The sequence below is a fragment of the Pholis gunnellus genome (assembly GCF_910591455.1).
Source record: "Pholis gunnellus genome assembly, chromosome: 24".
NCBI classification, from domain to species: Eukaryota; Metazoa; Chordata; class Actinopteri; order Perciformes; family Pholidae; genus Pholis; species Pholis gunnellus.
Genome location: NC_136551.1, coordinates 8481368 through 8493485, shown reverse-complemented (window position 1 = coordinate 8493485; position 12118 = coordinate 8481368). Strand labels below are relative to the sequence as shown.

Genomic DNA, 12118 nt, shown 5'->3' with positions numbered 1-12118 from the left:
TTCCATGTCCCTTCAAATCGGATGTTGCCTGCATGTGTTTTTTGATAAACAGCATCGCGGTGTAAGCCCACGGGCCTGCGCATCAGAATGCAGAAAGGGGTTCGCTCGTGTGACTGCATGCTTACTGCGGTGCTGCTGTGTAGGTTTAAAGATATTTCTAAACCCTGGACTCATAATTACAGCGTATTTTGATTATTGTGAAAGCATCAAATCATAATGGAAGTTGCATTTCAGGGAATGGGCCAGCTCGACTAGCGATAAGCTGCGAATCTAATGGCCGCCGAAGAGAAGACATAGAGTCCATTAATTAGTTTCCTCGCTCTGTAACTTGAAATAAAGAGACGCGAGGGGGACATCTGAGGCATTGATAGCTAATCTGGTAGAAGTATCTATCAGCTTTGGGTAGCGTCTCTCTGCATGTGTGTGTGTGTGTGTGTGTATCAGACCACAGTAGGGGTTGGTGTTGGATAGAGAGCTTAATGAGAGAGCTGCAGGCGAACACACACACACACACACACACATGCAAAACATCCTCCATCAGTGCTGCTGTCTCACCTCATTTTGCTCCTTGCTGCCTTCTGTCTATGTTTATTTGGCATCATCCCTTTGGATCGGCCCCCGTGTAAAACCTCCCATCGCCCACCGATGCTTGCTTTCACTTCCAGCTTCCCGGGCAAAATTAAAGCAACACCTGGACCTTTAACAGCATATGCTTCTATATTTCACCAGGTCGTATTTCTTCTGTTAGGTCATTGCCAAGTTCTGGGGGAGGAAGTTTCTGTATTGGACCTTCGGTGACTCTAAAACAAAAAAGAAACTGCTGGCCGCACGGACTAAAAAGCAAAAGCTACCCTTTGGCTTTGCTGGACTCACTGGATGGAAATGAATGCTAAAAATGCAAACATGCCATTTTATATATGCTTTTATCCGGACATCAAGACACGAGCCAAGTGAAGGAAAACGCATTTTCAAAATGTCGGAGGTGTCACTGAATCATGGCTAATGAGCCCTCTCTCACCTCCCATCCTCCTCTTTTTTTTTTACAGAACCAGAAATAGCCTCCTTCTAGTCTGCAATGATGAAACAAAAACAATCTCTGAATGTGGAGTAAGGCGGGACACATGGGAGGGGATCCAACATGGAGAGGCAGAGCACAACACGATTGGACCTGCTCCTAGTTTTTAACCACTTTCATCTGGCAATTTTAGATTTTTAATAGCTGTACATGAACATATTCGGTCATTTTTCCTCTCACAGCGAGGAGACCTGATGACTTTTCAAAGCTAACAGGTATTTGAAGGTTAAAGGAGACTGTACCACCATGGCCCGCATGTATGCTGAGGACAACTAGCCCCTGGAGTGTGGAAGGACATTGTTCTGTAATAAAGTGGGGCTGCAGCAGGAGATGGAGAAAGGGACAGAGGGGGAGAAAGAAATAGAGAGTTAGTTAAAATTTAATTACCTCATGTTGGAGGATGACAAGACAACAAATCTAGGAATGGTGCATGAATAAAAAGGAGGGGAATTAAAGGCGGACGGTGACAGAAAGCAAATAGCTGACAATAATAGATAGAGGAGGCAAAATTAAACAAAAGGGACGATGGACAAAGAGAGCAGCAGAAAGGTTGTGGAAGAGGGAAGCAGAGATAACATTAGAAACAGGTCAGTGAACACTATTCCTCTCCCTCCTATCCCACTTCTTCCTTCCCACTTCCCACCACAGGTACTGATGCTGTCAAACCAATCCGCAGCAGATCTCCGTCCTCCCTCTCTCCGTCTCTCCTCCCGTCTTCATTTCCTTGCCCATCTCCCCCCCTCCTTTTCTTCCCGTTTTCTCCCTTCCCCCTCCCCATCGTTCTCTCAACATCGGCCTCTCCCTCCTGAGCTGTGAATATCAAATAAGCTCTGTCCTGGCACCCTGCCTACACCTGCCTACCAAACTGCTTCCTCGTGCCCAACTTCACGCTGCCTGAGCTGCCATGTGCTGCGCCAACGTGCCCCTGGAAAACCAAGGTCAAACAAAACACCCACGCACACAAAGAAATGTTGCTTTTTGTGCACGACCAACCGTAAAAAAAACCAAAAATATTTAATTCATAATCACATAAAACAGAGAGAAGAAGAAAAACAAGATCTAACCACTGGTTTGGCATTTTCTATGTGAAAATCGATGTGTGCGTTTATGTAGAGGTCAATTGTTTCTACATAACTAATGAGGCCTGTGTTTGTGCAAGAGGAGCACACAACTCCGTCACAATGGCTTCACATCTAACGAGTCTTGCCCCAGCAATCTGCTTCCTCCGTCTTCTGCGGCGACCGCTGCCGGTGACCGTCACATCTGCTTTGGTTGCTAATGAAAATCACGCCACGACCATGAAACGTTTACAGTTGACCAGCCGCTCGTCCAATCTCCTCCGCCGCTAACACAGAGCGCCCCCCCGTGAGCCATCCTGACATCCTTTTCACATCTGCTGTTAGTGCGTTGCGTAACTCCTCACACACTTAATTGCACTTCATTAGAGTTTGGGGAGATTCTGAACAGGTGCTGTGCTGCTATCCGATCCTGATTGAAAATGACACTTCTCTCACCGAGGAGTATCGGCTGCATTTCTAACTGCTGAAGCTTAAATTCATAGGAAGACGGAATATTGATCCCAGATCTGCAAGCTCAAATGAATAACCGGTGTCCTGGAGAGCACAGAAACCTTTTTGTTTTTAATGATGTCTGACGTTCTTTCAGCTAAAGCACAAAGACAGATGTTTGAGAAAAACATATTTATGTGTTGGGTTTTAGAGGCACTGCTGTGAAGGGGATGGATTTAAAAACAAGCTTGGGAATTTGAAGAAGAAATCTAAAAGAAATGACTGCAGGGAGACCGAATAAGAAATAATAAGTCTCCTTGCAAATCTGTCACTATGCTGGCACATCTGTGGGCTGAAGTAAAAATCCACTCATATATATATCTTACGCTGCAATAAATCATCAATTGGCAATGATCGATTCATCGCAAAAGTGGTTTGTGATTATGTACTTCTACTTGAATTTGTGATTTCCTACAGTTCCCGGAGTGACTGTCAATACGGCCGGATAACACATTTGAAATCGTTGGATAAAGCCGAACACAGCGGTGGAAAGAAATATCACCAAGAGCAACAAAGCTTCTGTCATGACGAGACAAAGCAAGAGTTGCATCCCTCCTCTAAAACAAATCAGGACTGCTACATTGCATTCTGGTCTATTGAGGCTATACTGCGGGAGGAGAAAATTGTCCTCCACAAAGGATTTCTCCACATAGATGATCTAGAATTGGCAAAGAAATATGTTGCTCTGTCCTTTCGATGGTCTAACACTTTGCTGATTGCCGCTGTTGTTTAAGGTAGCAGATCCTGCAATCAAACTCCACTGTAGCTTTGCTGGAGGTATCCGAAATCACAACATCTTGGTTTGGCCTGGTTTAAAAAAAAAATATACCGTATGCACCGCCAACCTCCGAAATGCAACAGTAAGTAGCTTTCTTCTTGTTTTAGGGTGGATTTTCTTATTTATCGCCTACCGCTTTGGATAAAGTCCAGCACTAAGGGGGGCTTTGTTTGTCTAGATGAATTAAAAAAATAATTACATGCAGATAAATATAAAATAATCCCCCCCAGCATAGCTTTATCAGCAGCTATCAGAAACGCTTACAGTGATAACTGCCCTTCATCTGGGGACAACAAAATCCCCCTTATAAAGTCCAAAGCTCATTTCTCAGAAGCTTCACTCTATCTTTAAGAGCTTCTGTTAGTTCACAAACCATCACTTATCCTTATCTCCCCTTTAGGGAAGTGAATGCATGCTCCCCTGGGGTGGACAGGTTTCTCTGTCAGGTGTGGAGGCAGATGGTGTTTATCTTGTCATCTGAGATGGACAGGGGATTTATTTAAGGTGTTAAGGACGGTAGAATGGATGGAAGGCGGCGGTTGTTAAGGATGGTTGTCTCATGACCGGTTCATAAACAGCTAGGTGGGATGGCCTCTTTGTGGAGGGGCTATTAAGCAATTTCATGTCTCACTGGTTGAGGATAAAAACACTGGTCTTGCATGAGGCGGCTGCATTTCAGCATTCATTCAAGACTTGAGAGTGAAGTTCCATTAGAGGAACATTAGGAAGGATTACCATAAAAGGAGTGAGTTAAATGCATAGGTCAGGGGTTTCCAAGGTGTTGACCTCTTCTGAAGGGTTGCAACTGATATTTCACGAGATGATTATTTGGAAATAATTTTCATTCTTCTCATCTTGAGAAGGGCATCAACTTGTATGTCGTAGACCACAGCAGGCTTGCAAGGGGTTGTATTTTCCTCTCTGCAGGAGACACAGCACAAGATAACCGTTTCATCGCCGCAATTTAAACAAGCAGGACAAACCAGGTGGAGCAGAGCATGTCAGCTTAAAATCAGAAAGCAAAATGGATAAAACTCAAAAAGACTGACGAGCCGAACATCCAATACAGCTCCATTCTAGACCTGTATTTGTTGATGTTGCTCCAATCAAGCCAAGTGCTGTGTCAATGATGGGGTTCACGGATGCCGTGACAACCCGCACGTTATTTTGGGCTTTCCACCAATCAGCCGCTCCACACGCTGACCCCCTGTATTGCCAACACCTGCTGGGTATCGATCGCACCGCCTGCTGCTCCAGGTGTCCTTTCTTCTCATCCAATGAGTCATTTGAGTGCAGCTCGAGGAAGAGAAATGACGCCTTAGAGAATCAGTGAAAATTGCCCTCTGCATTCTCCAGCTCCAGGTGGCCGTCCTCCGGCTGTGGCATTTTGAGGTTACATATTGTTATGTCTCTCTTTGTGTCCTTGGGTTTTCTTTTCTTTTGATGTGCTGCCGACTGTGAGAGCACAATGATTCTGTCGTCTGTATTTCTCTTTTTCTTCTTTCGTCAACAGAGAATAAAAGATTCACGAGAATGGAGAACGGTGTTGGCATTCAATATTTTGACATATCCTCATATATATCACACCAACACTGGCTGATATGTTACAAAAAGTTATTTTGCATCTTTGAGTGTTCTCAAATGTCCACCAACAGGAGGGATCAGTCCGCCTGAGCAATGTCAGAGAGGCCACAATCTGTTGAGGCAACTTGACTACTTGCTTAGGCTTAAGAAAAGATTGTGGTTTGGGTTCAAATAAGTACGTTTAAACTACTTTGTTAAGTTCCCTTATTCAAGGTTACAAGTGTTTCATATACTGTGCGTCTACACACAGTCCAGTATATTGTGCTTCAGAATCATATTGAGGTTTAAAAAGCTGTGTCTATCTGTAATATAAATGTTATTACTACCATCGTACATATAGTGAGTTAATACCTCAACTCATTTCATACAAAATTGTGTTTTGAGTTCTGGTTTGGAATCACATTCACAATAATCTCTTCTCTTTTGCCTGGTTTGAGTACCACAGAGTGCAAAGGACTAGAACTTTTAAGTGTTTCTCTTTGTTCTTGTGAAAATGGTCCTTCTTAAATCAATACATAATCAAAACATTGATTCCAATCACAGACTCTATCAAATAGTTGACCGTGGTTACTACATCTCTTTATTTTCTTGATGGAACACAAAGCAGCCATTAAGCCCCCCCCCCCCCCCCCCCCCCACACATTCTCTTCCAAGGTTGAACACTGAAAGAACGGCCACTGAGAGCTAATCATTCATTTGTAGACGGACTGTTATAAAACACAATTACAGCCTTCATTATGGTTGTTTTCAGTGGACTGACTCTTTCTGTTGATTTGGGTGCCGCATTGTTCTGTCCATGGAGTAATTTATGATGGTGTCACACAAACAAAATCTTTTCAGGCGTGCCTTTTCTCAACAGAAAGAAAATCCTAATTCTGAATCAATATGCGGCTTTTTTCCTTGAAAAGAACTCCTCCTTTTTTTTGCTTTATCTTGATACTTGGGAAGCCATCAGTGCAACAGCTACTTGAGAAGTCTACAAAAACCCCGAACTATAAGAAAAATAAAGGGAAACAGAATGCTGCTGGCTTAAATCAGACTGAGATGTACCAGCGTTGGCACCGATTTCACAGAAGCACCGCTCTGGGTAGAATACTTCCACCTACACCCGACTTGTGAAATGAATAGCATCTGCAGGCTATTGTGACAAAGAAAAGGAAAATGAGGAGAGGTGCTGGAGCGTATGAGAGAATGAGAGGAGAGAGTGTGGGGGAAAAAAAGGTAACGACAAAGGAGAGGAGTGTGTGCAGTGAAGAGCGGAGACGAGTGAAGATGAGTCAGACTTCTGCGTTTTGTTTCTGGTTTGAGTCCTACAGGTGTCCCTGGTCCTGATCCTCAGGTGTGTGTGGATCAGAGGTTGTGCAGGTCTAACTCCTCACCAATGGACCACTTCACCTGCCATCACTCCCTACCTATACTCAAAAACGCTTTCAATGAACTTAATAAAATCATGGAAAGAATTTCCAGATGATTAAACTGCTTTCTGCAATTATGTTGGTCCAACTTAATTTACTTGAGTCGGATCAACTTTATTTATTATGGTTGGTTCAACTTATTTACCATGGGTTGGTCCAACTTAACATATTAGGGTTGGTCGAACTAATTTTACAGGAAGTAAATTAAGTTGATCCAACCCTAGTGAATTAAGGAACAACAGAGTTGCTTAATAATTAAAGAAAGCAGTTTAATCAAATACTTTCCATGATTTTATTATGTTCGTTTTTTTTTAGTGTAGCTAATCTACAGCTATCCATGCAGCTCACAACCATGCACCGACATTCATGTGCACATATTGCTCTTTCGCAGGGTTTCCTCCTCATGCTACACCTTTATGCGTGTTTTCCAACTGTAAGCCCGTGTGATGTTGTTGGGATTCCACTGGCCCCGTCTCCCCGGTAGATATTACAGCTAATCCTTGCAGAAAGGAAAAGACGGAGTGAGAGCAAAGATGAGAAAGGAGGGGCCAAGTACTGCCACCGGCTAGCGAGCAGTAAAATAAAGAGAGGATGGGATGAGGAGGAGACATCGGTGGAGTGGGTTTGGCTACTGATACCCCGCTAATACCCCGACAATCCTCACTGACCTGTAGTATCTACTCCCGGCGGACAGCAGCGCTCTGTTGCTGTAGAAACCTCCGAAATCCACAGTATTTTGTATCCAAGTCGCATTAAAAACATCTGCCTTTGCAAGTTATTAATACCTGCGGTTTGTCTTATCAATGTCCCTTGTGACCCAGGAGATATAGAGCTCCTATGCTGCACTGCCTTTTATCTCAGTTGTTAAGGATACTGAATGAACAATGTGTGGCAGTTTCTCTCAAAAGCACTAATCGCTAAGAAGTTTTATCTTAAAAATAAAACATTTCTTATTAACGCTTTTTTTGTTTAGGTTGAACTTTGCTTTTTCAATTCACTTTTGCTTGAACGTAAGACATTGCTACTTTTAAATGAAGGAATTCTCATTTTCCTCTTTTGAGTTTATTTAATTAGAAATAAAACACGCTTGCTCAGTTCAATACACTCAGCGCCTACTTGGTCTGGTACGACATTATCTAGTGAAGCTGCTGTGTTTATGACTTTCCTCTGCGACTGTTAACGTTGCTTCAGCATTGTTAATTGTCACTAAAGATCACAGTGGCTGCTGTTCAGCACAAGTACAAAGTCTTGTAACTGAGATTGTATTTATCTTTTGTATTGGACTTTCACCATTATTTAAGGATTACTCAAACTAATGCTCAAACTTGTGCTGACGACCAACATCCAAAACAGGAATGTTTTGTGTTGAATTGTCCCTTTATTCTGTGAAGCAACTTATTAAGAGACGTCATAACTAAATCCTGCCCGGTGACCCATGTCGTTACATTCTACTCCAGTCAGCCGCTACACTCACAAGGCATTCACTGCAACATCTCATCATCTTCATCAGCTAATTGAGAAGATTATCTTTTTTTAAAAATGTTGCCAAACTACTATTTTCAAGGTCAAGAATGAACGTCACAATAAAGTACACATAGCAGCTTTAAGAAAAAAAAACTTCAGTAGGAATGTATGACGTACTTTATATTTGATATTTAAAATGTTGAATTACATAATATCCGGTCGGTGACCTTCCTCCCAAATGGAAGCAAACAGAACTTCACACAACAGAAACTGTAATTGCTGTTAGCCTCAAGGAGAAAAATCAATCAGACACCTTGAACAGTTGCACCACCCAGCAGACTACAGAAACAAGTGCTATCCCAGAATTTCACCTGTGCTGGATTTACACCAGCTTTGTGGCTCTCAGCCGCCACGCGTGTCCTTGTGTGCATTCAGAGTAGATTAAACCCCTTTATCCCAACTCCTGGGACACCAAGTCAACAATTGGCCCACTCTTTCAAAAAACGGGACTTTATGGCGGTCATTTTAATACAGGACTGTGCCAGCCATATTACATCACACCTCCTGTTCTCCAGTGGGTTAGAATTAAGGGTTCATTTGTTTGTGTTAATAGTTAAACACAAGGTAGAAATTACACTATTAAAAGCAGGCAATGAGCCTATTACTAAGCGGGCAATGCTGTGTTTTTTCCCCACTCCTCAAGCCAAATATTAGTAGCCTGGCCACATGTTCTCCCTGCACACATTTGAACACGTACGCATGTGCACTTGAAAGCTGTAGAACAAGATCACACCGATCAGAAAACCCTTGGCGAGTGTGCAGAGGAGGACAAACACTGCGGTAAAGAGACGAATGCTGTTTTTGCTCTGTGGTTAAAATGGTCTCAGTTGGCAACACCCCTCTCTCCCAAGATCAGCCGACATGTAATATTGATTTGTGTTGTTGCTTCACGCCAGCAGCCCCTAAGAAAGAGGAAGTGTTGGAACATTCTGGTTGAATCCGTGGGGATCAGAGTGTGTGCACAGCTGCTGTGCGCGTAGATGGGTGGGCTGGGGTATTAACCTTATCGTGGTGTTTTTGAGGAGACAGACCCATTCACCATCTCAGGCGACAAGGCAAAGTCAAATCATACCATTTCTCCTCGGTCTGCCGCTGAGATTTTATGGTGAATCTGACAGAATTATCAACTTCTTTGTTGTTGTTGGCCAAGTACAAGTGCTGAGAATGAATCTCTGCGTGCCTGGCCGTGTGATGGTCTCTATGCAACAGTCGGAAAGCGGTGGCTAAATCTGCTCCTTTCTCCTGCGCACATGCAACTTATTAAAGCGATTACAATTCCTGTAAGTGACACATCTGTGCAACTGAGGCGGAGGAAAAATAAAAAAAAAGTCATTCCAGGGTCGCCGGCTACGCTGAGGCACTACTACGATTACTGCAAAATCGATTCACGGCCGGCCTCTAAACACCGTGGCTGTCTTTCTACACAAAATGCACGGACAGTATTATTCCCATGAATCTCTTCCCATTTACATTTGAGATATTTGCTAATGCGGTTACATATTTGGAGCATTATTAAAACATTTTGATATATTTGACTAAATGCATTACTCGAGAAACAGTTGTTGTCGACGAGTAAAAGTACAATCATTAATTTGATGTCCTGGATTTTAGTGGAGTGGAAGTAGTAGAACTTCATGTACCTCCACTAAACTACAGTACTTCAGTAAATGCACTTAGTAACATTCCACCACTGGATGTAAAATGCCTTTGCTACAGGAGAGCACACACAGAAGTGGCTTTGTTTTGTATTGTTATAAGCAAAACAAGGTCGTGCACCACTGTCCTACGATAAGTTTCAGTCCCAGCTCTCAGAGCTCCCTCTGTACTACGTTTGATGAAAATATCACCCAACTGCAGCACATCCTTAAATCCAAAAAGTAGAGAAAATCAGCAGTGACAAGGTCAGACCACCAAAGAAAATGGAATCCAGGCCTGGATGGAAGAACTGCAATGAGAAAGCAAATGTTTCCCTGTGTCCACTTTCCCTTCATGCTTGTTCCAATCACTGTCTTCACATCTACGCTATTACAGAGGATAAAAGGATATTTCCTGATTAATTCATCCCATTTCCATTGGCGTATCAGCCTGAAAAGGTTCTCACATGGAAGTGCACTCCAGAAGTACGGCGCACATAAGTACAGCATGTGTGAAAAGCAACAGCATCGTGCACGTTTTCATTTATGAACACAATGCAAATCTCCACCCGGATTGATAAAAGCACCTCTCGTGCAGGAAATGCCGCCCAAAGTGCTCTACGAGGGAGAATAGAATGAACATAAAAACAACGTGAAAATTGCTTCGACTGGAAAACGAAACCCCATGAAAGTAATGTGAAGATGCTTTCTATACAAACTAAATTAAAACGTTGCCCACAAATACTGCACGTGTATTCCGAGGCTGTTAATTCTGTCAAATCTGGTTATTCACCGTGCATAGTGATGAGCTCCTCTCACAGAATTAGCCTCGCTTGATGGCTTTAGAAACCAAAAGCCCCCTGCATGGCTGTTTTAGCCTCAGACAGAATCATAAGATTTTATGTTGCCATAAAGCAGAGGCTTGCTTATATCTTCTTTTTATGACATTTAGAGCATTGTGATTTACAATACCTAGAGTCGGGATATGGCTGTCCGGGGCACATTTGCCTCAGTTACCCAGCATGCTTTAAGAAGAGGTCCAAGAGGGATCCAAGATGTTTTATGGTCATTCGGTTTTTCTCATACCATGGAAACAAGATGTCGGAATGGATAGAGGTTTTAATAGCCATGAAAAGGGTTTGTTTGAGGAAAATGGTAAATGATGAAATCACATTTCTTTTCCTTTCAGTGGCATTGAAAAAAAAACACCACCACAGGTTTAAACATCACGGTTCGTAGAGTACAGCTCCCTACAGTCCACACCGATGAGAGCGGATGGCTGGGGTCGGGGTTAGAGGAGGCAGTGGGGTTTATTTAGGGACATGGAGCCCAAATGAACATCATTGATTCGTCACAGACTTTTTGAGGGGTCAAGTGGACTCGATTTTACGCATTTAAATAAAAATAAAGTATGTTGCAGTTGTCACCTTAAAACGAGGGCCTTCACTTTCATTGACCAGGGTCACTTGATAATTCAATAGAGTAACTGTAACCACATTAACCTAATAAAGTGGATTCACTGTTAAGTCAGGAAAATGGTGAGGGGCACAAAAGCAATCAAATCAAAAACCTGCAGGCAAATAGGTAGAGGAAATGAGGTAGAGGGCTCTGGAGCATGATTCACGTAGACATCGTGGCTCTGAGTGCTAATGTGTCGGCTGTTCTAAACAGTTCCCAGCATTTCAGGCTGACTTGTCGTCTTTAGGGCTCAATTGGAACACGGCTGATTCTCAGTGATTTTATTGGTATTTGTTTCTCTCGTCATCTCCGATGACCTCTGCAAAAAGGGTGAGCTGTCTCTCTGGCGACGGAGTAGTAACTCTGCCAACTGCAGGCACAATCTGAACTCTGCAGCGGCCCGCATGGTCCACACACCACCCACAAATCAATCACTGATGAATCCATTCAGCGAGTGAATCCTCACCGCAAGCCACTGACAATTTCCCGAGCTATGAAATTGTTCGAGGATCTCTCAGGAAGGGAAACACCGACGGAATATTTATGCGGTGCTCAGGGTCAATACCGCTACACGGGGGTAAGGCAACCTTCACTGATGTAAATAATCCGTTTCAAACGGCAGCTAAAAAGTAACACAATGTCGTGGCCGTGACAAATGGGAGGCGGATACGATATGAAATCTCATGTGGGTGGCTTTGTAACGACAGCAAACAATATTAGGAAAGAAAGCCGTGACCTACTGTAGATTAGCATTGGCCACGCTGCTCCTGCGTTTACGCTTCAATTAGAGCGCGAGCGCGTCGGAAGCGTTAGGTGCATTGATATGCAGTCGCACACTAAACACTCGCCTGCTGGTTACAAATAACAGGATGCGGTGACTGTTGCACTATCAGGCTAATAACAGTGACTCCAGCTCAATGTTTGTGATGGAACAACTCCACCTGTTTGGTATTCACAAAACGAGCAATGGAAAAGTAGTTGAATCCTAAACAGCTTCACTTACACTCAACGTGCATTTACTGCCGGGGATGGTTTGATAGCTGGTCCAGGCTCAGTTGCAAAGCGAGACTATTTAGAGGATC

At 43.2% G+C, this 12118-nt stretch overlaps 1 protein-coding gene across 1 annotated transcript in view; it reads right to left on the bottom strand.

Moving 5' to 3' along the window:
* The window catches only part of ncam2 (neural cell adhesion molecule 2), a gene marked incomplete at both ends in the record, with an annotated part of 211766 nt that overhangs the window by 124594 nt on the left and 75054 nt on the right, over positions 1–12118 (bottom strand). The window lies entirely within an intron of this gene.